This window comes from Protopterus annectens, chromosome 2.part2, assembly GCF_019279795.1.
Source record: "Protopterus annectens isolate FY-2018-M chromosome 2.part2, PAN1.0, whole genome shotgun sequence".
Classification (NCBI taxonomy): domain Eukaryota; kingdom Metazoa; phylum Chordata; order Ceratodontiformes; family Protopteridae; genus Protopterus; species Protopterus annectens.
This window is the reverse complement of record NC_056730.1, coordinates 1036146070-1036172044: the sequence shown is the minus strand read 5'-3', so window position 1 is coordinate 1036172044 and position 25975 is coordinate 1036146070.

The window sequence follows — 25975 nt, the reverse complement described above, 5'->3', positions numbered from 1 at the left end:
TGTGGGTTTCCTCTGGGTGCTCCAGTTTCCTCCCACATTCCAAAGACATGCAGTAAGTGAAATGGACACTCTAAATTGGACATAGGTGTGAGTGAGTGGTATGGATTAATGACTGTGGCAGGGCTAGTCACCTGGCGGTGTAAACCTTGGCTCAAGATGATTAACACTGCTGAAGTGACACCCTGACTCCATGTGCAAAATGGGCAAAAGGGGTTGAGGATGGATGGATTTTAGGCTTTGTCCAAAATTCTTGAGCAAAGGCATTGAGAGGTATGCTTGGTAGCATTGTGGACAGCATTCTGTAGGCACAGTCAACGAAAAAGTTTAAAAATGTCACAATACAAAACACAGACTGTCATTAATTGTGATACTCTGTTCTTTTATTTAAAATATGAATATTTATGTAGGCACAGTCAACAAAAAAGTTTAGAAATGTCATAATACAAAACATAGACTGTCATTAATCGTGATACTCTGTTTTTTTTTATTTAAAATTGGAATATTTCTGATACTAATATTTGTATGACTACTTTGCCCTGCAAGGAATTAATGTGGCACTTCATGGCTTTAGATGAGAGTTTACTTAATGCTGGGACACTTCTCACCACTAACTGTTGCCAGATGGCTACCATTTTGCAGATATCTATACTTGTTTAGCAATGAATATATTTATGCATATATGCATATATCATGCAAACATCTCAGGCAGTGTCTACATAGCAGTGTAATGGAACAGCATTTTATGGGCTAGGAAAGTGCACAGTGCATGGGTATCTACTGGCTCTGATACTAAGGTCAGTAAGTCAGAAAGTGCGCTTTCTTTTTATGCCAAATTCTAGTTATGTCCCATATTTATATTTCTGTTCATAACTTGATCCAGAAAGAGTATACAGGGTACTTCATGGTATCAAACAAACGTTTTCATGATGCTGCAAAAGTTGCCAGCAACACCTGTTGTCTACCTACTATAAATCTACAAATGTTTATGATTGTTTAGTAATAAAATATGTAAACATGCATACACGTATATGTATATACATATATACATATATATATATATATATATATATATATATATATATATATATATATATATATATATATATATATATATAGTGGATATAAAAAGTGTACACACCCCTATTAAAATGCCAGTTTTTTGTGATATAAAAAATGAGTTGACAATAAATCATTTCAAAACTTTTCCCACCTTTAATATGACCTATAACCTGCACAATTCAATTGAAAAACAAACAAATCTGTTAGGGGAAAAATATAAAAAATAAAAAAATGTACAATAAGCTGGTTGCATAAGTGTTCACACCCTTAAACTAATACTTTGTTGAAGCACCTTTTGATTTAATTACAGCATTCACTCTTCTTGGGTACACACCTGCCATCAATTAAAGAGACTCTGATTAACCCCAAATAAAGTTCAGCTGTCCTAATAGGATTTTCTTGACATTTACTCAGTTGCCTGGTACAGCAAAAGCCATGGTTTGCAGTCAGCTTACAAAGCATCAAAGGGATCTCATTGTTGAAAGGTATGTCAGGAGAAGGGTACAAAAACATTTCCACAGCATTGGATATACCATAGAACACAGTGAAGAGAGTCATCAAAAAGTGTAGAAAATCTGGGACAACAGTGACGTTGAAAAGAACTGGACGTCCCTCCAAAATTTATGAAATGACAAGACGAAAACTGGTCAGGGAGGCTGGCAAAAGAGACCTACAGCAACACTGAAGAAGCTGCAGGAATTTCTGGCAAGTACTGCTTGTGTACTACATGTGACAACAATCTCCTGTACTGTCCATATGTCTGGACTATGGGGTAAGGTTGCAAGACAGAAGCCTTTTCTTACAGAGAAAAACATCCAGGCCTGGCTAAAATTTGCAAAACAATACATCTAGACTCCCAAAAGCATGTCTGAAAATGTGTTATGGTCTGATGAGACCAAGGTTGAACTTTTTGGCTGTAATTCCAAAAGGTACGTTTGGTGCAAAAACAACACTTCACATCACCAAAAGAACACCATCCCCACGGTGAAGCATGGTGGTGACAGTATCATGCTTTGAGGTTGCTTTTCTTCAGCTGGAACTGGGGCTTTACTGAAGGTGGATGAAATTATGAACAGCTCCAAATACCAGTAACTTTTGGCCCAAAATCTTCAGGTGTCTGCTAGAAAGCTGAAGATGAAGAGGAATTTCACCTGTCAACACGACAATGACCCCAAGCATACATTCAAATCAACAAAAGAATGGCTTCACCAGAAGAAAATTAAATTACTGGAATGGCCCAGCCAGAGCCCAGACATAAATCCAATAGAAAATCTGTGGGGTGACCTGAAGAGGGCTGTGCACAACAGATGCCCTCGCAATCTGACAAATTTGGAGTGCTTTTGTAAGGAAGAGTGGGCAAATATTGTCAAGTCAAAATGAGCTATGTTGATAGACTCTGACCCAAGAAGACTGAATGTTGTAATTAAATCAAAAGGTGCTTCAACAAAGTATTAGTTTAAGGGTGTGCACATTTATACAACCAGCGTATTGTAGATTTTTTTATTTTTTTATATTTTTTCCCCTAACAGATTTGTTTGTTTTTCTGTTGAATTGTACAGATTATAGATCACATTAAAGGTGGGAAAAGTTTTGAAATGATTTATTGTAGTCTCATTTTTATATCACAAAAACCTGGCATTTTAACAGGGGTGTCTACACTTTTTATATCCACTGTATCATATTTCTGTAAATATTTCAAGTGTTGTGCCCTTGGACACAGTGTGGAACAACATTTCACATGCCAGGTCACCATAAGTGTTAGAAAAAGCTCTTCACACTAATTGGATGTTCAGTACCAAAGAAAATGTGAGTTATTTTGTGGAAATGTTATGAGTATATGTGATATCTCACCAAACACTTACCTTTCAACTGTTAGCAGGGGGGCAAGCACCCCTGCACCCCCCATGGGGGACTTCACCCCCACACCCCCCGTAACTTAAATATACCAACTCTGAGATCGCACTACAGTGTGGAAGAGGAGATTTTCCCATTCCGCACTGTACAGAGATAGCGGTTCCCCATGGTCGGCTTTTCGAAAGTCGATCATATAGTCTTGGCCATATGAAAATCGACTTTCTGAAAATTCGACCATGTGAAGGGGACCCGTATATATATATATATATATATATATATATATATATATATATATATATATATATATAAAAATCCTATTAATAATTTGAACCAAAATGTGTTTATATTGTGGTTCATTGTTTTAAATGAAAGCATATAAAAATGCTGAAAAATGTTTCAATGATAAGTGAGTGTCTAACTTGAAGTATTTCCAGATATTTAGATTTACCTTTTCATTAATATGCAGATACTCATGCAACTCATAATTTATAAAAAATGCCTCATAAACAGAATGACATCTGCAAAACAGCTTTCCAGTTTGTAAATTGAAGGTCACATCTGTTTGAAGAAAAATCACACTGATAGTCTGGTTCTATCCACTATAGTTAGAGAGATATTAATAGTTGCTTTTGCATGTGCAATTATAATAATATTTATGTATTAGTGAAGAACTTGTTCAATATAAAATCACCATTACATCTATCTACCATATTAATATCACAGGTGTGAAAAAGAATGTCAGTCTGCTTAAGAAATGTCACATTTTAAACTTCTTTGCAACTTTTATAGTTTTCGAATTATATGTATCTGTTTACAGGTGAAAAGCAAAATTGCATTCTCAGGATTTTACCTCAGGCAAAATATCTAGACAGGAAATCTTTAGGATTCACTGGGTGTGAAAGTCTTCTCAGGACATACATATACCCCTGCCCAGACACAATAAGGAAGCCATATAGCCAGTGCTATAAGTTTATTCAACATACAAAATAAGGGCTAACATTTATAGCACAACTTCATAATAAAGAAGACCAGCATGCATTATATATGATTAGGGCAGCATAAACAGCTCACTTCTACCTTAAACAGTAGCATTAAAATAACCACCCAGAGTACCAACGTGCCCATCTGAGTAGTGTGCCACTGCCACTACAAATTATACCTTAAACAACTTCATCAGGTAATGGGGAATTGATGGGGCACACCAAGACCCTCTAAAACTACCCCAGTACCAACAAATCTCTATTAACATCACACCTAAAGAAAGGGAAGGAGGGGTGAGGATATTCACACCAAAGAGACCACCCCCTTCTCCTACTCAGCATTATATAATCCCTCTCCCCTTACCAATAACCTCCCATTTTCCTTACCTCATTTCATCCTAACCCCTAACCCCCATGCTAATTAACCCTCTAAATACAATACTAGATTACCCTAACTAACTCAGCAGACATTTCTGCGTAAATATGTCTGCTATATCAAACTCAATTTATGCATATGCTTCTGGCCAGACAGGAGAATAAAGCCAAATAGCCAATGCAATCAGTTTATTCAACATTCAAAATAACAGTAAACAATTGTAGCATGACTTCCTAATAAACAAGAAGGGCAGGTGCTCTTTACATTTAGGGTGTCATGACCTGCTTACCTCTACTTTAAACAGCAGCATTAAAACAACTGCCCACTGTATCAAAATGCCTACCTGAGTAGAGTACCGCTTACAATCCCGAATTCTACTTAACCAACTTCACCAAGAAGAGAATTAGAGGGGTCCTACACAAAGACCCCATCAAAAACTGCCCACCAGCCTACACCTTTTAGGCTGCCCCCCCCTTTCTTTCTTGTCCCACTGAAAATTAAAGGTCTTGCAACATTTCCTTCAACAACATAGCAATATTCAAATTAAAGAGATCAAGACCAGTATCACTCAAATACACCTCATAAGCTCTAACCCATAAAGGATCCCTCTCCAGTAAATCACAATTAGGTAACACGTTAATATCCCAAAAAAAAAAAAACTGTGCACAATACCCTATGATTAACAAAATGTTGGGCTAAATCTATGCATTGTAAAGACCAGGTCTGCCCCCAAACCAACATAGGTGTTTTTTTTAGGTTTACTATTGTTTCTTCGAATGGAAAAACATTTTTCGTTCGGAAAAATTAATAGTAATACCGAAATGAAAAAAAAAAACGAATGGTGACAATGTCAAACCAAATGCTCAATGCATTTGACTCAACATTGTTGTCGAAATGACCACGTGATAGCCGTATAGAAGCTGATGTAAATTAGACTCCTATGCGACCCCCTGCACCCCCTATACCCCCCTACATATATATTATAACTCTGAGATCGTACTACATTGGGGATGTGGATGAATTTCCACTACCCACTGTACTGTGATCTCCATTCAGATAGTCAACTTAAACTTATGCGAATAATTCATTCGCATAAGTGTAGTTGACTATCTGGTTCACCATTGTTTGTGTGCTTCACATTCTGATGTTCAGCACATTGCAGCAGACAGAATGTCATTTGCACAAACATATGTAAACCGTTTTTTTTTCAGACCAAACAAACAAAATCTTCAAAATTTATGCTTTAAATCCACTAAATCTCTTACTATCTGAGTCAATAATCTTCTCTTTGGAACTATACATAGTTTGTTACCTCCTAAATGAGTAACCTGATATACCCCTATCTAAATGCAAATCATTTCTATTATCAGTTGACTGATGCCACTGCATTCCTCTGTAACCACACCAGATCTTTAGCCACCTAAAGGAATGTCCAAAAATTACAATAGTGCTGTGGCTTGAAAAATAAGTAAAATAAAACATTAAACTTGACATCCAAAATTAACCAAAATAAGTTATAAATGCAGTTGAAACCTATCTCCCAGGTGTCTTTACCACCTCAATTGACATACATCCTAGTGCCAAATCTGAAACCCTCCTTATATGAAAAGAATGAAAATATTCCACCTTAACACCTAGACTTTTAGAGCTTGCTGCACAATCCAAACCAGCTGCCCTGCTGACACTGCCTTACCCCTAATAGCCTGAAAAAAACAATCAATCCAAACCTGAGCTTTTCAATCAAGACCAAAACACCACCCACGTCAAAGGACACAACCTATCTGCATCTGCATGTAACACTACCTGTTTGGCTAGTTCGTCTGTGCCTTGTTAGACTTATGCAACCAAACCACAGCCAATGTATGTATAATATAGATGTTATGCCAAAATAAATTACCTAGCAAGTCACTAATCCTACAGGCACCCTCATACATAAACACAGACAGCATCAACCACAAAACACAATCTCTTTGATTAGAAACAACTGCCCTAAAATTAGTCAATGCCACTTTAACCCTCTCCCATCCTTTTAAAAAAGGTACCCCTCCCCATTGCAGAGTTACGAGATAAACCAAACAAACTCACCATATTACTGAAAGCAGCCATGTGTACTCTGACTGTACATCTTACTTCACACCCCCCCCACCTATAAACCAAATACTAGAAAAGTAATCTCAATAGCAAGCTCCTCTGATCAATAGGGAGCTGTTGTCTATGTTCTATAAAAGCAGAGACAGCAGAGCTATAAACTCTTTTGGTAGACCTGGACCATGACTGTGACACTAACAAGCCTTCTATGTCCTGCCAGTTGTCCACACTTCCTCTGGCACTGCCATTGACTATAAAGCTGCATTTGTAGGCATCTGGTGAGACCTACTAAACTGAAAGCAAGACAGTCTGTCAGATAAAACATTAAATTTACATGGCAAATGCTTGGCTGAAAAAAAGACAACATAATCTTTAAACTAAGCAACACTAACTTTGCAATAACCAAAACCTGCACATCTGCCTCTTGTCTGAATTAAGTACTGCTTTCGTATTACTCAGTTCTTCCTGCCACACAACCACAGGTGTGCAAATCAGCATCAGTTATGAAAATATCAATGCCCTTTCTCCACTCCACTGTCCAGCCTGACAGCCATGTCACAGCAAACCATTACTTTTTGAAAACTGATAGCATACCTACACTACCGGATGCATCAGTATGCAACTGTAACTCTTGTGATAAATACAGTCATCCTGACAAAAGAAATACCAATAAAATCTTCCAAAAACCTTAACCATATATCAACATACTGTTTAAACCATTCTTATAACACTCACCAAGTGGTGTTTGCAACACCCTCCTAATCAACAAATTAACAACCAATCTATTGAATGTCCTTCCCAGGACCAAGAGTTCTGCAGGTAAAATTTAACAACCCCAACACGTTATGACCTGTTTTACCCTCACTTTGCCCTTCTTCTTAAAACAAATAAGCTTGTTAACTTTATCCAAAGGCAAAAAATAAATAAATAAATAAAGACACCTCTCTCTGCATCAGCCTCCAAACCCAAAACATTAATGTTTTACATGGCTCTTCTACCTTGTCTTTTGCTAACAGCACTACAACTTCTTGCATAAATCAATAAATGCCTGCTTAGCTTCACTTTCCCATCTACCGTCCCCTACCTACAAAAAATCATTTAAATACTGAGCTGTCATTTGGCTAGGGGACCATTGCTGCTAAATCCACTGCAGAGCTTTACTAAATTTCTCAAATGTAGCTAAGCTTCCATACTCTCCATAAGTATTGCCTTAACAAAACAAAACTTACCTGCTAAAAATATACTTGACCGTGCCCAATCAGCTTCCTTGAATGGTAACAGGCAAAATGCTGCCTAATTATCCAACTTAACTAATCACGGATGATCACATCATTTAATTATGCTGACTGTATCATCCAACGATGCATACTGCATCTTTGCATCTCCTCTGTCAATATGATCCTTAACAGATCTAACATCAGGAAAAGAGAAAAGATGAAATAAACAAAATTCATCTTTCTTCTTCCTGGACACCAAAGCTAATGAGGAATGTGAAACTACTGGAATGGTGACACCTCAGAAGGAGCTAAAACCCTATCTACTTCCATTACCTTGAGAAGTAAAGTGGCAGCCACCTCGTCCTTGGCACTGATTTCATATTTTTTGGAATCTCCTGACTACCTAAAACTTGTGACTTAATATTAAAACATACTGAAATGCCTAAAACAAAATCTTCTATCTCTGCTCTATAGGGATAATCTCCTAAAAGGCAGAAAGGGCAGCAAAATTAACATTAGAATGCATAGTCTGACCTCTCAGGCTGCCCTCAAAAAAGCAATTGACCCCTAACTCCTCAGAAATTCTCCAACCCTCTAACAGAACCTGTACCCATCAACCATGACTTGCTAATATCTACGTGACCTGAAATCCCTGCACTCTCCTTATGCTGGCATGACATTGTCCTGCGAGGACCTCCACAAATGAAATGAGAATGGCTAAAGTTGCAACTTGGCAATATACATTTAGAAACATTAAACTCCAGTAGCTGCCAGCTTATACTTATTGTCACGTACTCCAGCTTGTACCTGCCATCCTTTATCCACCATCATGCCAAGCCAAACATTACTATGCCTTAACTGTCAGGTAAATATCTTATCAACAGCATTTAGTTTCCTAAAGCGATGGTTATACTATAACCAGGCATCCCCCCTCAAATGCTGTGCCTCTCTAATATAAAAAATAAGCCAACAGAAGTAAGTTTTGAGAAGTTTCTGTCTCCAAAATAATCACCATTAAATAAACAAAACCAACGATACAACCAACTTCTGGTCCTATACCTTCCTAACATCCTCTTCCTAAAAGCTGCTAATACCAGTGCAGGACCTAAGTCCTTGGGGTTTCAGTCTCAGCCAGCTGTTATGCACTATCGACATTAATCAATTCAAAAATGTCCACATATTCTCCTCACCAAATCTTCTACTTTAACAGGAATATGCAGTGTTAAAAAAGAAACTGACTCTTTAGACAACACACATTGATCCCCATAACAACAAACCCTGTACAAGTATAACATCCAGACAAAATGGCCCTGAGAATACCTCAAAATGATCTGATGGTGGCCGACTTCAGCCACCCTTGACTTTTGAACCTCATACAATATGTTCCCTGTCAACTGCTCATCTGACTGCTGAATTAATTTTCCTAACCCTAAAAATGCTTGCAGCCTTGACCTGTCTCACTCACTCAGCTCCTGCAAAAACCCTGACAATCTATCATCTAGATCCCCATCTACATCCTCAAAACCTGCAACCTTACTGATACAGTGATTACATCCAGGCCATCATATACCATATTTGCTAAAACCTTGCCCTCACTGATGGGATCTTTTTTATGCATCACCAGTCTGATAAACCTTTTGACCTAACAAAAGCAACACAAGAACATCTAAAGGTGTTACTGCTGAATGTCAGAAGTCTAAACAAGAAACATCAACTACTGGCCTTCATCACCCTGGATAATATAGACATGTGCAATTAAAGAAACTTGATTTAAAGCCATGGAATTCACCCTGGCAGTTCAGGGTTGCAATTCTGTTCACACATTTAGGCCACCAACTGCAAAGAAAGGGAAAAAAGTGCCTCGATTTCATCAAAAAACATACACACCTCAATGATCATTAATCAGTACAATGTGCTTGAGCTGCTCCATGTCCAAATTACCCTAGGCAGAGTCCCATATCATATCCTTGCAAGCTATAGTTCCTTCTGCATGACCCAGAAAACCCATAACACATACTTAAATATACTGGAGACATTCCACATTCAACCCAACACCATATTTATGGGTGAACTTAGCTACCCCATTATAGACTAGCAATCATACACAACTCCTAATATGCATGGCCTGAGATTCCTTGACTTTGTAAATGAAATATCCTGGACCAACTAGTCTGTGTGCCCATTAAGGGCACAAACAACCTTGACTTGGTCTTCAACAAACATGCGAGAATGTTGATCACTTCGTAGTGTATTCTCATCACTGCTCAAATCAGACCAGAGAGCTGTCACCCATGAAATAAAGATAAATCCCAGAACTCCAGCTAACCCTGTAACTTTTAGGAAATATTTTAAGGCAAAATTCTTACTATTAAGTGAAACACTGGTAACATTCCAAACCATGAGAACATCACTGCCTATGCTCATTTTTTCATGAAAATAAATAAGTCCACTGCACAGGAGTGAGCCATCCACAACCCGAGGAACTACTGACCCATAAACCTGACTAGTCCAATATGTAAAGACATAGAAAGAATAATCGTGGATATGTTAAACACCAACTTAATAAACCTACAGGCACAAGATCTAACTCGGTTTGGTTTTATCAAAGGCAGGTCATGCTTACTCAACCTGGTTGGCATCTTCAAAAAGGTCATGAAAGCAATAGATAAGGGCAAAATCATTCACACTGCTTGGTTTGACTGGGCCAAAGCACTCAATACAATATCCCACTTTGTTATTGAAAAGGAGCTCAGAGAATTAGATAGTAATCCTGGTGTCACCAACTGGATAGCCAACTGGCTCACAGATAGAACCCAAGAAGTTGGGGTAAGAGAGCCTACCTCCACAAAAAGGCTGGTCACTAGCATAGTGCCTCAGGGCTCAGTGCTGGGGTTGCTCCTGTTTGGCATCTTCTTTTCTGAAGTCAAGGTTAACATCATAGACCTCTGGCTGATGAAGTTTGCAGACAATTGCAAATTAAGTGCAGTCATTGAATCTGCCCAATACATAAATACCCTCCAAGATGCCCTGACAGACTAATAACTGATGCCAGAGTCATAGTATATTTTAGTAAAACAGCCTCCCCCATAAATTACTACATTGATAATATACCTGTAAGAGCAAATGCAGTAATTAGGGATTAGGGAGCACACATAGACAGAGTCTTGGCTTTTGATCATCATGTGTCTGTAGTAGTAAGGAAATTGTTCTATTTTGTGCAACCTATAAGTAAGGGTATGGCATCCAGGTCCAAAGATGTCATCATTCCATTACACTCTGTCCTCATAAGACCAGTCACTGAGCACAATGCCCCCTTTGACATATACCTGTGCAGGCATATGCACCAACTAGAGAGCCAAAGAGGTTCCTCACAAAAGAATACATAGTTTAGAAATTAAGCCTTATAAGGACAACCTCAAAGTCTTATCCTTATACTTGGTCTGGTACAGGGTGCTGATAGGAGACATATGCCAGGCCTACAAAGCATCCTCTGTTCCAGTCTCAATGGATATGTTTCCCATCCTCAAAACAACTGGCATCAGAAACACCTGATCTAGGGACTATAACATCACCTGCAAAATAAATTGGACATGCTGGATAGGCAAGTGTGTATCTCAGAGGGTACCCCTCTCTATGGAATGGAAATTCATGTAAAACAAAGTTTTTCCCTGTCCTTGTTCAAGCAAAACTTGGATTAGTGAACTGGGAATAGTAAATGTATCCTGGGTCTGTACCTATGTCTCTGTTAGAGAGAGAGTAAGCTTGTAAATGCTCGACTACTAATGCCTGAGTTTACACTTCCCTCACAAAACCTAAGGGACCACTACCTTTCCAATATTTCTGTCACACATGGCTAAGCATAAAAATGCCCTATGAGGTTATTAAACTAGTATTGATATATGATCTGATGATTGTATAAGGAGCTATGTTAATGTTATAATAATATACAGATAGTCTGACAAAGAGCATGATGACCCATTAAGAAAAGCTATCAACAAACTAAGAGAAAATGGATGGGTATTACATAAGGATAAATGTGAATTTGATAAACCTTTGATAAATATTTTTAGTCTATATTTTCTGCAACAGAATTTCCCCTGACTAAATAAAAATAAAGGTCATATATAGCATGCTACTGTATCACCTAGCAGTGTAAATGACTTAATAAGCATATAAACAATAACTTGTTACAGCTTCAGCATTACAAATACATTTTGTGGTATCACAGCATCACTAAATGAGCTCAAGGCAAAAGGTGCATTAGAGTGGCCTGAGAAGCAGATAAAAGCAGCAGAGCAGCTAACAGAAGGGTTAAGGACAGTGATATGTCTTCATTCATACTCTGTTATCCATTTACAGTCACAAGAGAGCTGGATTCTAGCCCAGTAAACAAGGCACATAAGGCTCACTCATGTCATGCCTTGGCAAACAGTTTGCATCAATACTGGAAGATAATCCTTTTTCTCTGGCCTAGGGACAATCCTTTGCCCTGTATTGGACAGGATGTGAAAGGTGATAGCTTATGCCAGCATGTGATTGTCAGATGCGGAGATAAGATACTTTTAAAATGAAAACAAGTACTGGCCTTTCTATGGTTCTGTGAACATTCCTATGTCTATACGGTAAGCATTTTACATCAGTCACTGACCATATACAATTAGAGAACATATTTAACAAACCAAAATTCAAATCTCCTTTCAGAATACAGATGTGGTCATTAAGAGTGCTATCCTGCCATTTTAAAGTCCATTCTGACAATCAGAAGTAAAACACTGCAGAGTGTTTGTCAGAGCGTCCTGTCACATGACAGGAATATTGAGAAGGATATGAAGAAGTGACAGAGGAATATATTAAGTACATAGTGTTAACAACCTTATTATTAAAGTTAATAACAACAGAAAGAGACACATTGATACAGTAGTTCAAGAATGGTATACAACTAATACCTAGCATAAAACAACAACAAAAAATAAGATCTAAATACGGAGATAATGCAAATGTATGACAAGTATAACGCAGAAAAAAAGGCTGTCTGGAAATTAAAATATCTCTTAAAATAAACAAGGCTGATTATACCCAAAGAAGTGAAAAAAAAATACATTCAGATGATTCACTAACCTCATCTCAGGGATATAAAGTAACAGTGCAGTAGTGAGAAAACTTGGTTTCCAGGAATGCCCTTGCTTATAAGTTGTGCTAAATAGAATGATCCCCTTACTACAGCAGGCACATGATGTTCTTAAATGACTGCTTTTCTGACAGACTACCATACAAAAGAACAAGAATGTGGATATTCAAATTTCTGAAGGGCGTAAGGCGGAAAGGACAGCTATCAATAAACAGATTTACTGGCTTATTTGTACTCCTCACCATTTACCTCTACTGAACAGTGAATTCACATAAGCATATTCTGCAATGCCAGTTTTAGATCTGACATTCACAAATTTGAAGATACAAGAAACCATTTGATCTAATAAATGCAATCATCTATAGACAAGAGTTTAGGCGGTTTAGTGAACCATATGGGATAAGCCATAGTAGGATGATATTATTTTTGACACAAAGCACAAAATGGGTGAGAGATTCATGGCAAATACTGAAAATCAATTAAGAGTAGCCAATGTAAAAATATTGCCTGGTTACAACAATTAAGTAGCATGCATAAGGGGACCCGACTAATGTCAGACCAGAGCAAAAGTGAAAGAATAAATAAAATGTATCTTTCGGCTTTTCCCGGTTAGGGGTTGCCACAGCGGAACTCCGGTCCGCTAAAAATTTGCAGTAGATTTTTGCATACTGAGTTGCCAGCCCTGATGTACAGCCTTCAACGAAGGTATGCCCATTCATGCATGTCTCCACACAGAAGACGCTTTAGCTGAGAATCGAACAGGACAACATCTTGCTGTGACGTGACAACGCTACCGCAGCACCACCACCGCAGTATATTGAAAGAATAAATAAAATATGTAACATATTTTAATTAAGTGGTAAACACAAGGTATATATTTTTTTAACTTTACTCAGAAAAGACAACCATCTGTCATGTGCATCTAATTTAGTCTGTGAAAAAAGTGAAAAAAGATCACAGTAACAAATTCCAACTTGTTGATCCTACATCATACACTCCCTAGACACACTATAGAGACATTCTGTGCATAACCTGAAGTTCTGATTGTTGAGGAAAGTTAAGAGAATAATGACCACACTGGCCCTTCTGATCTATAATGACCTTCTCTGCACATCTCTGAAAATTAACTATTAAGAAAATTAAAGATATAATGACTACATTGTCACTGAGGGTGAAAGAAGTTATGTCTATTTTGTTACTCTGATATACACTGCAAATCTCCATGACACAGACAGACAGAAATACACAATGACACACACACACACACACACACACACACACACACACACACACACACACACACACACACACACACACACGTCTAAGCTACAGCAATAATCATTTTCCCGGTACATTGCAGAAGACTTTTCCTGCTATGGTACATCAGAAATTGTTCCGCCATAATCAAGCAACAAGATGGGCTTAGTTATATCCTTCTTGATCTTCTATGTACTAACAGTTTACTTAAAAAACAAACTTTCTACATTTTTACTTTCTGTAGAAAGAGTTCCAGAGATGGCCTTCTTAAAAATTACCTGTTCAATGGTGCTTCTCACAGCTGATGCTTCCTTTTACTTAACCTAGTACTGGGGAACCAAATCAAACACATCTATGGACAACCACAAGCATCCTTTAGGCACACAGGCATGCATCAGAAGTCAAATTCACTCCAGTGAAAAAGAAATAGCTCCTTGAAGAGCTGCTATAAAATATTTCTCCCAAACATAACTGCATTTCTCACTTGCACCTGATTTTGCTTCATATCTTGCCCTTTATAAAATATTTCTCCCAAACATAACTGCATTTCTCACTTGCACCTGATTTCGCTTCATATCTTGCCCTTTCCTTCACAATTGTGTTAATTTTCTGCTAAATCAATGAGGATTACAGTCAAACAATTATGTATTAGAGTTCCATACTTTGTGCTGTTTACAAAATGCATGTTGATGCCAAACCTGTTGTTTTGTTAACTTTCCAAGTAAACCAGGAAATGTATTATTTATATGCATTAATTTACCAGGAAAGACTGACTGGTTTAAAAGAAAGTCCCCCTTTCATCAGAGATCCAGAGAAAGATGATCCAACACATAATTAAGATTTGCAGTGAAAAAAAAATCAAGTCCATTTGAATGCATACAAGGACAATGCAGGGTGCATAGTGTGGAAAGGCAAACAGGTACAGTTAAGTGCAGCAAATCTTTTCCTTAAAAGTCATAACATTTGCATACAGTGAATAGTAAAAATACACAAAAAAGAAGTAACTTAACTTTATCTAATTGGAATAGAAACTGGAAGAGAAGTAAAGTATAATTTATTATGTGTAACTGAGTATGAAATTGTAATGCAAATAAAGTTTAGAAAAGTGGGCAACTGAACAACACATTTGGATCATGTATACCCAATAAGCAGATGCAGAAAAGTACATCTTGGCAGAATAGGAAAATAATATGAACAGCTTTCCAGCACTGTATCTACTAGAAATGTACAGTATAGTCACAGCCAGAAATGAACCCCCCCACCCTTTTGGTGTGTATATACCAACTAATAGCTAGCCAGAATTGCTAACACACAGTAAGAAGAAAATAAGCCTAATACACCTACACACAACACAGTACAAGCCATGTATTGATATTTAATAACGACATCAGCAGGTGGTCTTCTGCAGCCCCTTTTATGGCAAACATTGTGCATAACCCCAATCTGTATGTCACACCCCACCTTTCAAAGGTCTCAAGAATATTGCATCATTAAAGTAAGGCAACATATGAAAACCAAAATAATTAATTGTTCAGCAACCACACTTACAAGTGAAAGATTGATGCTGCCTTGGTGATGTCTCCAAAAAGTATTCAAAAATAACATGCATGTGCTAACTGTATTTACTGAATGGTCCATTACTCATGTTATAAATCCACCCCATCTCCACAAACATGTATGACAATCAGGAAGAAGTTTGGTTATTGGCACCATTGAAAATGGGGTCTGTATTACATAGTCAAAGTTTAATAACTTCAAACATGGAATGTTCAAATTATTCTGTTCGAAGTTAAAAAACTTTGACTATGAATAAAAAAACAAAAAAAAAAAAAACAAAATAAAGCAAGCCCCCCTGCACCCCCCACTACTTAAATATACCAAGTCCGAGATCGCACCACATTAAACAAAATGGAAACCACCTCCCCTTATGGGGATTTCCATTGAAACCCTCGAACTTCTGTAAATTCAAACTTATGGTCTCGACCATATGAGGTTCGAACTTTCAGAAGTTCGACTATCTGATAGGAACCCATGAAAACATTCTTTTGATTGAACTAACAACATTATGAGTCAGTAAGAAATGGGCAAATACAATGTCCCATTTATTTTAGTTTTATGGTATATATACTGACATCTGAAAACAAAACACGGATAGTGTTAAAATAGCAAATCCTCATCACATTTCTCATACCTCTCAACTATACAGATTTTCACATAATGTCCAGATTTTTGCCTCATATTTTTGGTCTGGTTTTCATAAAATTTGGGATTTCTGGCAAATTAGTAGCAAATCATTAAAGATGGAAGTTAGAAAATAATGACAGCCGTTTGAGTTTCTGACTTCATACCATTCAGAAAATTCATGCTAATGCAAAACCTGTTATTCTATCACATTTTTAAGTTTGTAAGGGCAATACTTAAAAAAAATCCCTATTTTTGGACCATTGTCCCACTTTTATTTATGGCTTTGTCCAGATTTCTTGCTGTAAGAGGTTGAGAGATATGTTTGAAACACTTTCCACAAGCATTTCAAATTATTAGGTGACAGAGCATTTTATCTTGGTCTGTACCAGTAATATCAGTCTCTCAGTTTGGCCTTCACAGCTACTGTCTGTAAATCCACAATTCATATATTATTTTTTTTTTAACATCCACGGTGGTGCAACGGTAGCGTGGTTGGGTGGGCACTCGAAAGACATGCGTAAATAGGCATGCCTTCGTTGAAGGTTGAACGTCGAGCTGGCACCTCAGCATTCATCAAAATATACTGCCAATCATTAGCGGACCGGAGTTCAGCTGTGGCGACCCCTAACCGGGAAAAGCCGAAAGACACCAACATATATTATTTTTTTAAAAACTAGTGCAACACGAAGTAAATTAGTTTCATATTACTAGAACACATTAACACGCACTCAAGGTGTTCTTTGTTTCAGAAATTATTCCTGATTTTGGAGCTCTGCCCAATTCCTGACAAAGAAGTTGAGCGGTTAGTTCATATGTAAACAGAATGAGAGCCTAAACCACTCTGTTCTTTAAATACCATTGACTTCTTGGCATTGTTCACTTTGTGTTTGCTTACTTTCTGTCATTACTATAGCCTCTCAGCTGATCAACAACAAGACAGGCAGATGTAACCAGGACAGCAATGTTCATTAGTTTTTAGTATAGCTCTTCAGTGTAATAGACATGCTGACATCAAAATCAAACACTTAGGAAAAAGTGCAAACAGGTCTAAAAATGGAGCATTTAGCTGGAGTACCAGAGAAATTGATAAGAAGCTTCATGTCTGGATTACCCAGAAAAAAAAATTGGGACAGATGACATTCTTAACACATACATACATACACACACACACACACACACACACACACACACGTTTTACTTCCCAAACAATCCTGAACTTATTCTTGAGAATAACTGTTAACTGCAAATGTATGCATTTTGCTCACTTGTTTCTGTTGAACTATAGTAGCTTCAGAACAGTAATAAAAGGTTAGGGGACCCTCAGCGAGCAAAATCAGTCTGTTCCACAAGTTAGAAACATAGCAGTTGCACTGTATACAGCAAAAGGTACTTTTTCCCACCAGCACTTTGCTTTGTGTATCTGTAAGGTGTGCTGGTGGGAGGAGTTTTACAATGCAGTAAGCAGATGTCTGCTGCAATTCTTTACATACGCCACAAAAAGCATAACAATTTAACCGATTATTTAGCACTAAATTACTTGCCTCTGCTCACTTCATGTGTGAAATGTAATCTTTACCACCTTCATGTGTGAAATCACATAGTTCTCTTACATTTTATTATGGAACATTAGTTAAGGCATTCATCACTTTGCCCCCGCTAAGTGATGTTATTGGTGGCACTTTTTACTGCATCTTTGGTTAGGAGTGGGCAAGCAGAGCTGAACAGAAAGTGAGAAATACAAGTATCTCCATAAGCCTTAGAAGATAAAAAGGGTCCCTATTAAATTGCTGAACGTTTCAAAGTTTGAATGTCATATGGTCGACACCATATGATCGAACTTTGAAAAGTTCGAAGGTGAAAGGCAATGGCTCCATATGCCCTGAATGGTAAAATTTCCCTTTTCTGCACTGAAGTGGGGTCTTGAAGTTGGTGTATTTAAGTAAGGGGGTGTGGGGGGTGCAGGGGGGCTTGCCCCACCTGCTCAGAGCATTAAGGTAAGTTTTTTTTTTTACTTTTTTGTTATATATTCGAGGTTTCAAGTTTCGCTTATATGTTGTCAAACATATGAAGTTCGAAATTTTGAAGCTTCGAATATATAATATAGACCCAATAAAAACAGGTAAATGGCACAACAATAACATACATGAAGACAAACCTTAGGAAATCAAAATATTCATATTGAATCGGCACATGTAAAATACTGAAAGGATCAAGAATCCATTTCACAATTATTAAAATGGAAAAGGTAAAGGCTGTATTGTTCTTGTAAGTACATTATCATCTTATATGCATGTTACCTACATACATCATCCATAAAAATAGGTAAAAGCCAGCAAAATGAGTCTTAAAATAATTTCAGTACACACAACATAATTGTGTTCATTCTCTTTAATGAGTGTATAAATGTAAAAAAAAATAATGAATAACTACTCATTTCTTATATAGAAATCAAACCTTCAAACTTTGTGTAACATGTTATATTTGACATACCATAAGATTAAATAATGTGTTGTGAAGACATTTTTAAGAAGAAGTGCAAAAATCTTGTTAAGTTACTGTGCAATAATATACTGCAAGTATTCAGCATTCTGCAGGAAAATTAGGTATTTTCTCTACTTCAGAGGTTATGCAATCTCAGAAGTTGGGTGTGTATGGCAGTGTTTGAAACTAGGGGTTTGAAAAGTGACTCCTGTGTATAGTGCTATTATATTAATCTGCAGCCTTGTATACAATTGCTATTTTTGCAGTTCCACTACTGTATTTTTTAATATAGTATTTGCCAGTTTCATAAGTTTAAGGCTGACATTTTTTTCTGGTTCCCTTCTGTCATTCTTGACAGCAATCCCAGTGCCCTACATCCTATGCTGGGTCTACCAGCACCCTAACCATACTCTTGATCACTGCTAAAATTTGGGCGGGGTCAGCAAGGAAAATAAGGGAATCCTTTGGGTCACACTTTCCATATCATTGATCCAGGGGGTTTCTTAAATGACCATCATTAAAGATGCCCATGTTATCACCCACCCTCCCAGGATGGTATCACCTATCTCTTCCTTCTGCTCCATCAGTCATTCAAGCCACTAACCGAACCTGGGTCACCGGTTACCTAGGCTGTAGTCAGGGCTTTCTGCCTCTATACCACCAGAGCAGCAAAGATTTTCTGAACCAGTTTGATCTTCTTCAAAACAGTACTATTTTCTACAAATAAATGCATGTAGTTATTTTCTTTCACTTAGCTATATTAACATATATATGAAAACACAAAACAAACTGTAATATGTGTAGCAAAACCAAGAAGTCAAGCATCAAGTCAACAGTCTTTTGCACATAAAAGAAGAGCCTTATTGTGATGTTCCAGGATTAAGGGGTTTAAATCCACTCCACTGTCACCAAACAATATGTTATTACCTTGAGACATTGTTTTATAATCCATATTCCTGATCTCAAATTAAATTGATGATGGATGTGTGCAAACAGGTATTCTGGCACATAAAACTGAATCAAGTACAAAAACACAAAACAACTAGGGGAAACCTAATCAGGAATCAAGGAAAACAACGTTATTCAGATATTAAAACCAATCTAAATAAAGTTGTTTTCCTTGGTTCCAGAGCTATTTTCCAGTTATTAAATGCATTAGGGATGACTGGCTTTAAGAATGTATAGCAAATGTGTACTGCTCCCTTAGATTATGACCCGTGCTTCTCACACCAAAAGTACATTTTATATTAAACTGCTGCAGACAGAGTTATAATCATTTTCCATTTACAACTGTGGGAATGTACTGCAGTGCAGTCCACACAACTGCAGTGTTTGATGCTTAATGGCCTTCAAAGATGTGTGTTTATTTGGGGCTTATCCCACACAAAGTAATATTCAACTGTAAAATAAAGAAGCCTATATGAAACCTTGCCTGATACTCATATAAATAGACAAACTTAGCTCAAAATTTATCGGATTTTCCCTACTGGAGGATACACAGAGAGATAGAATTGCTTGTAAGACTGTTTTAGATTTTTTTCCTGATCTTCATAGCTACTGACAAATGAGACAGTGCTAGTATATCTCTATATTAATTTAATTAGTGTTTACTTGAAGTAAGAGAGTTTGAACTGTGTCTTCTGTGTTAGTTTGTTTTACGTAAATGTTGTTTGGCGAAATGAATCCTATCTACTTATTAACTTTAAGTTGACTGCTTTATTTTATTTATTTCAAGTAAAGAAATATATTTTACATTTAAAATACGTGTGGCTAATGACCTATTTATCTATGAGCTTAGGGGTGTGTGTATTGAATGTAATGGCTATGTTATCTGCCTGTCAAGCAGTGACTACTCATAACCAAGTGCTACATTCAAATTTTTAATAGTTGACCTATTTAAAGCATAAACCATCATTTGTTCTGTTGGTTTATCAGGAAAGTCTCTAACTTGTGGCAGTAGTAAAATGAATTAGGGTAGATGATGCTAAATTTGTGGATTTTTTTTTTTATTCCCTTTATGGAAAGGAGTGTGTATATATATGTACATGAGTGTTGGTAGGGGGGAGTTGCAGAGCAATTCTGGAAGAATTTTAGTTACTGTTGAAAAGACTGTAGATGAAGCCTATGTGCTCAGTCTACCACCAGGGAAAATAACCAGTCTGAAGATATAATGTGTGAAGCTTATTTAGGTTGTACTGGTGTTGGGTATATCTAGAGGCAGCAATATGTATTTACTGTATCTCTTAAGGAAAATCATCACTTACATGTTAACCATCCTGCTACACGGAGGAAAAAGGCATCATACTCCGGATTATCACATACTACTTGGTGCCAATGGTGTAGAATTAAAACCCTTGGTATAACATAGAGACTGGTAACCTAGGACAAAATGTATATGCCAATTTACTATGTGTATTTGGTAATAAGCAGTGAGGCTATTTTTTATAGTGGACTTGTGTAGACTGCAAATACTTTCATCAGAAGAAATGTTTGCACTCTTATATCCACATTGTAAATATTCAGCAGTGTATCTTGCATAACTGTTATATTACTTTTTTAGTTAAAATTGTTAGGAAACCTAGGTTCATAGGTAAGTACTAGGCTAATGGCCCTGGAGCCTTTGCAAGCCTAGACCAATAGTGTTCCCAGTCATCTAGCTTACCAGACATTAGTTCCCTGTGCCCCTATCTAGCAGTGTGATTGAAGTGATCCCTAGGGTGAATTTCCTATTTCCCATCCACTCATCAAGATTTCTCTTGAAGAAGGCCAGTGACAACAGATGAGCTCTGATTATGAAAAAAAAGTTGGGATCTTGGCTGAATACAGAGTGGAAAGCAATGTTATTTATGACCACAAATATACCCAATCATGAGATAACAATCACTGTGGGTGCTGCTAGGATTCTGTACAATAAAAATGGAATCAATTTGATTTTGGCTATATGTACAGAGCATGCACAAGAAAAGTGCAATACTTTCCCATTTCATCTTAAACCTCAGCTTAAAAAGACAAGAAAAAAAAACTGAACCTGCTGGAAATATGACAACATGAAATATTGGGACAATGAAACAGCTTGAGATGCAAACAGAATCAGAGAAGCAATAACAAAGGGAGAAAACAGTGCCATCTGTAGATGAAGATGCTAGACCTTCATTAGGGGAACTGTAGTAATTGGTAAGAAAAACAGACTGTAAATGACAAATTCTCTGGTAAATTGTCTCATCATTAAAAACATGGGGATGATTTTGATACTTTTATTTTGACATTTGAAATGCTCTGTAATTAACATCAAGGGCAATGAATGGGGTGCTTAATTCCAGTCCTCACATGTAAGGTACTGCATGTATTAGGTAACCATTTGAAATGTTGGGACCTGCTAGAGTTGGTCCTGAAATGCTGAGACTGAATGTCCAAAAGAACAGATTTACATATAATAAGTTTAAGATGCCATTTCTCTGAATATTTCCTTTTCTCTGAGGTATGGCGATATTGGAGCTGGTGTATATAAGTTTGTAGGTTGCGGTGGGCTTGGACCCTGCATGGGTGGTTCATAGGGCACCCCCCCCCCTCAAAAAGTAGTTTAAAGGATAACAGCAATTTCCGTGATTCACTCTTCTCCTGTATTTTTGGTCTGTTTTTTTTTTTGGCTTGTCGGCACTTGCCATTTTGAGTGCCGACATTTCAAAAGGGAGCCCATGTATTAACTACAATTACTGAAATTGACAGATGCAATTATGATAAAGTTAAATATTGTTTATTTGAATGTTTTTTTAAATTATTCTTAAAGCAAAAAGTTTATAGAACATAGAAGAAAGGATGAAGACTACTAGTGATTTTATTGCAAAACTATGCATTTGTTTCCATACATGCATGCGAGGATATCACGTGATAAGTTTTGAATGGATGGTTAATCCTATGGCAAGGAAGTGGGCACTCATAGCCTAGCTTAAGGATATGAAATTCTGTTTAACAGATCAGGAATGTAACAGTGCAGAGGAAGCTAGCAAAAGACTGGCAGCTATATGTCCAGCAGGGCAAATCTGCACAAAAATGAGGAGGTCTGCATAAGGAAATCAACTGGCTCGGTCTAAGTCTTGCAATCAGCTTGTACAAGCAAAGGCAAAACCTCTGGCTTAAGTACTGATCACACACCCCTGTAAAATGCCAGATTTTTTGTGATATAAAAAAATGAGACCACAATAGATCATTTCAAAATGTTTCCCATTTTTGATGTGGCCTATAGCCTGTACAATTCAATTGAAAAACAAACAAATGTGTTGGGGGGGGGATGTAAAAAAATGTAAATACACTGGTTGCATAGGTGTGCACACCCTTAAACTAATACTTTGTTGAAGCACCTTTTGATTTAATTACAGCATTCAGTCTTCTTGGGTAGGATTCTATCAGCATGGCACATCTTGACTTGGCAATATTTGCCCACTCTTCCTTGCAAAAGCTTTCCAAATCTGTCAAATTGTGAGGGCATCTCTTATTCACAGCCCTCTTCAGGTCACCCCACAGATTTTCTATTGGATTTAGGTCTGGGCTCTGGCTGGGCCATTCCAAAACTTTAATTTTCTTCTGGTGAAGCCATTTGTTTGTTGATTTGGATGTATGCTTGGGGTCATTGTCATGTTGAAAGGTGAAATTCCTCTTCATCTTCAGCTTTCTAGCAGATGCCTGAACATTTTGGGCCAAAAGTGGCTGGTATTTGGAACTGTTCAAAATTCTCTCCACCTTGACTAAAGCCCCAGTTCCAGCTGAAGAAAAGCAATTCCAAAGCATGATACTGCCACCACCATACTTCACCATGAGGATGGCATTCTTTTGGTCATACAATTTGTTGTTTTTGCGCCTAATGTACCTTTTGGAATTGTGACCAAAAGGTTCAACCTTGGTCTCATCAGACTATAACACATTTCCCCACATGTTTTGGGAGACTTGATGTATTGTTTTGCAAATTTTAGCTGGGCCTGGATGTTTTTTGTGTAAGAAAAAGCTTCCGTCTTGCAACCCTACCCCATAGTCCAGACATATGGAGAATACGGGAGATTGTTGTCATATGTAATGCACAACCAGTACTTGCCAGAAATTCCTGCAGCTCCTTCTGTGTTGCTGTCGGTCTCTTGGCAGCTTCCCTGACCAGTGTTTGTCTTGTCTTTTAATCAATTTTGGAGGGACGATCCAGTTCTTTGCAATGTCACTGTTGTCCCATATTTCCTCCACTTTTTGATGACTGTCTTCACTGTGTTTTGTGGTATATTCATTACTGTGGAAATTTTTTTGTACCCTTTTCCTGACTGATACCTTTCAAAAATGAGATCCCTTTGATGCTTCATAAGCTCTCTGTGAACCATGGCTTTTGCTGTAGCAGGCACCTGAGTAAATGTCAGGAAAATCCTACTAGGACAGCTGAACATTATTTGGGGTTAATCAGAGTCTCTTTAATTGATGACAAGTGTGTACCTAAGAAGACTGAATGTTGTAATTAAATTAAAAGGTACTTCAACAATGTATTAGTTTAAGGGAGTGCACACACAACAAAATATTAGTTTAAGGGTGTGCACACTTATGCAATCAGCATATTGTACGTTTTTTATTTTTTATATTTTTCCCCTAACAGATTTGTCTGACAGAATCTCATTCCACTGAAAGCTTACAATGCTAAATTTCTAAAGACTAAATGCTAAACCATAAACAAACATATTCACAACACTAATAACTACCTCTTTCCAAAACATAAAAATGACTTATTTACCCTCTTAACAGAAACCGGACAATATAAAACCAAAGTAAGTGGGGGGGGGCTACACCCCCCCCCCAATGTGGGAAGCTGTACCCCTCACACCCTCCCAACTATATATATATATATATATATATATATATATATATATATACGAACTCTAGGATCAGATTACAGTTGGGAAAAGGGCATATACCTTATATGCTGCCTCTAATGCTGGGAATGCACAAAACATCTGCCATATTACTTTAGATACTTCCCATAAAAATGTAAGAAGACATACCCATATTTAAAAGCACAACTCTACTTTGTACATGGTTATTAGTATTCTGACAGTCAGCACTATAGGTTACAGAGATTCTTTTTATCACAAACAAGCCACAGGTGAATGTAAAACCGCATCATGTCTATGGCTTACAATTCAGTGAAATGACATTCAGTCAAATGAGTTTTCAGTATTTTGAAAATTAGGCGATTTGGTCTTGTTGAAATGAAAGTCAGTCAAATGGGTTTTAGGTGATGTGAAGTAGACCCGTATATATATATATATATATATATATATATATATATATATATATATGTGTGTGTTTCTGTATTATATATTTAATTATTAGCATATCAAAGTATATATTCTAAGATTTACATTGTATAGTTTGATGGGATGGAGCACTGCATCTTTTTATTATAGTTACATTAATCAGAAGTTATATTAATAAGAAATGTTGAGTGTGGTTTAATTACTTATTTTCTAATACTTTTGTTTTAATATTAAGAAGTAGTTGCAACTTTTAGTTTTGTGATTCAGGTTCATTAGTGAGTGATTTGTATAATTTTATCATCAAATTCAAAATCATTTATTCCATGATAAGGGGTTTAAATGTATTGCTCTTTGAATGTTTGCTCATAATCTCTATTCATATGTCCATAACAGATATTTTTAGTATTTGGTTATCATTCTTCATACAAAACAATTTGATATTAGTTTATTTTGATGTTTTTTTTAAATGTCAATTTATAATTGTCTCTCATTAAATATTAATGGACTTGCTATCCCTTTCAAGAGGAGCATTTTGAATAAATACTTAAAGTTACAAAAAACTCACATAATTTTCCTACAAGAAGCACATTTATTAAACAAGGATGTAGAAAAAATGTTACTGAAGGACTATTAATTTCTTGTGAGCTTTCATTTCAATCAAAAAGAAGGTACACTCTCATATTTTGAAGTAATTCATTAGTTGTGCCTAAAGTGTTAAATACCTTCTCTGATAAGAATGGCATGTTGGGATTAGTAGTAGTAGAATTTAATAAAAGGCATTATACTTTTGTGAATATTTATTGGATAAGTGGGATTGGAGCTGAAGTTAGTAAGAAATATTTAGATATTATAACTTTAAATGCAAAAGGTGAATTGATCATTGCAAGATATTTCTACTGTATTTTCTAACAAAGATACCTATAGTGGTAGAAAGCCCAAATTATCCTCAGTCATTATACATTTAGAACATTTTGTTAATTCATTAAATATGTGAGATATTTATGATATAAAATCAATAAATTATTTTAAGGATACACTTATTCATACAGATTTGGCACTCAAACTAATAT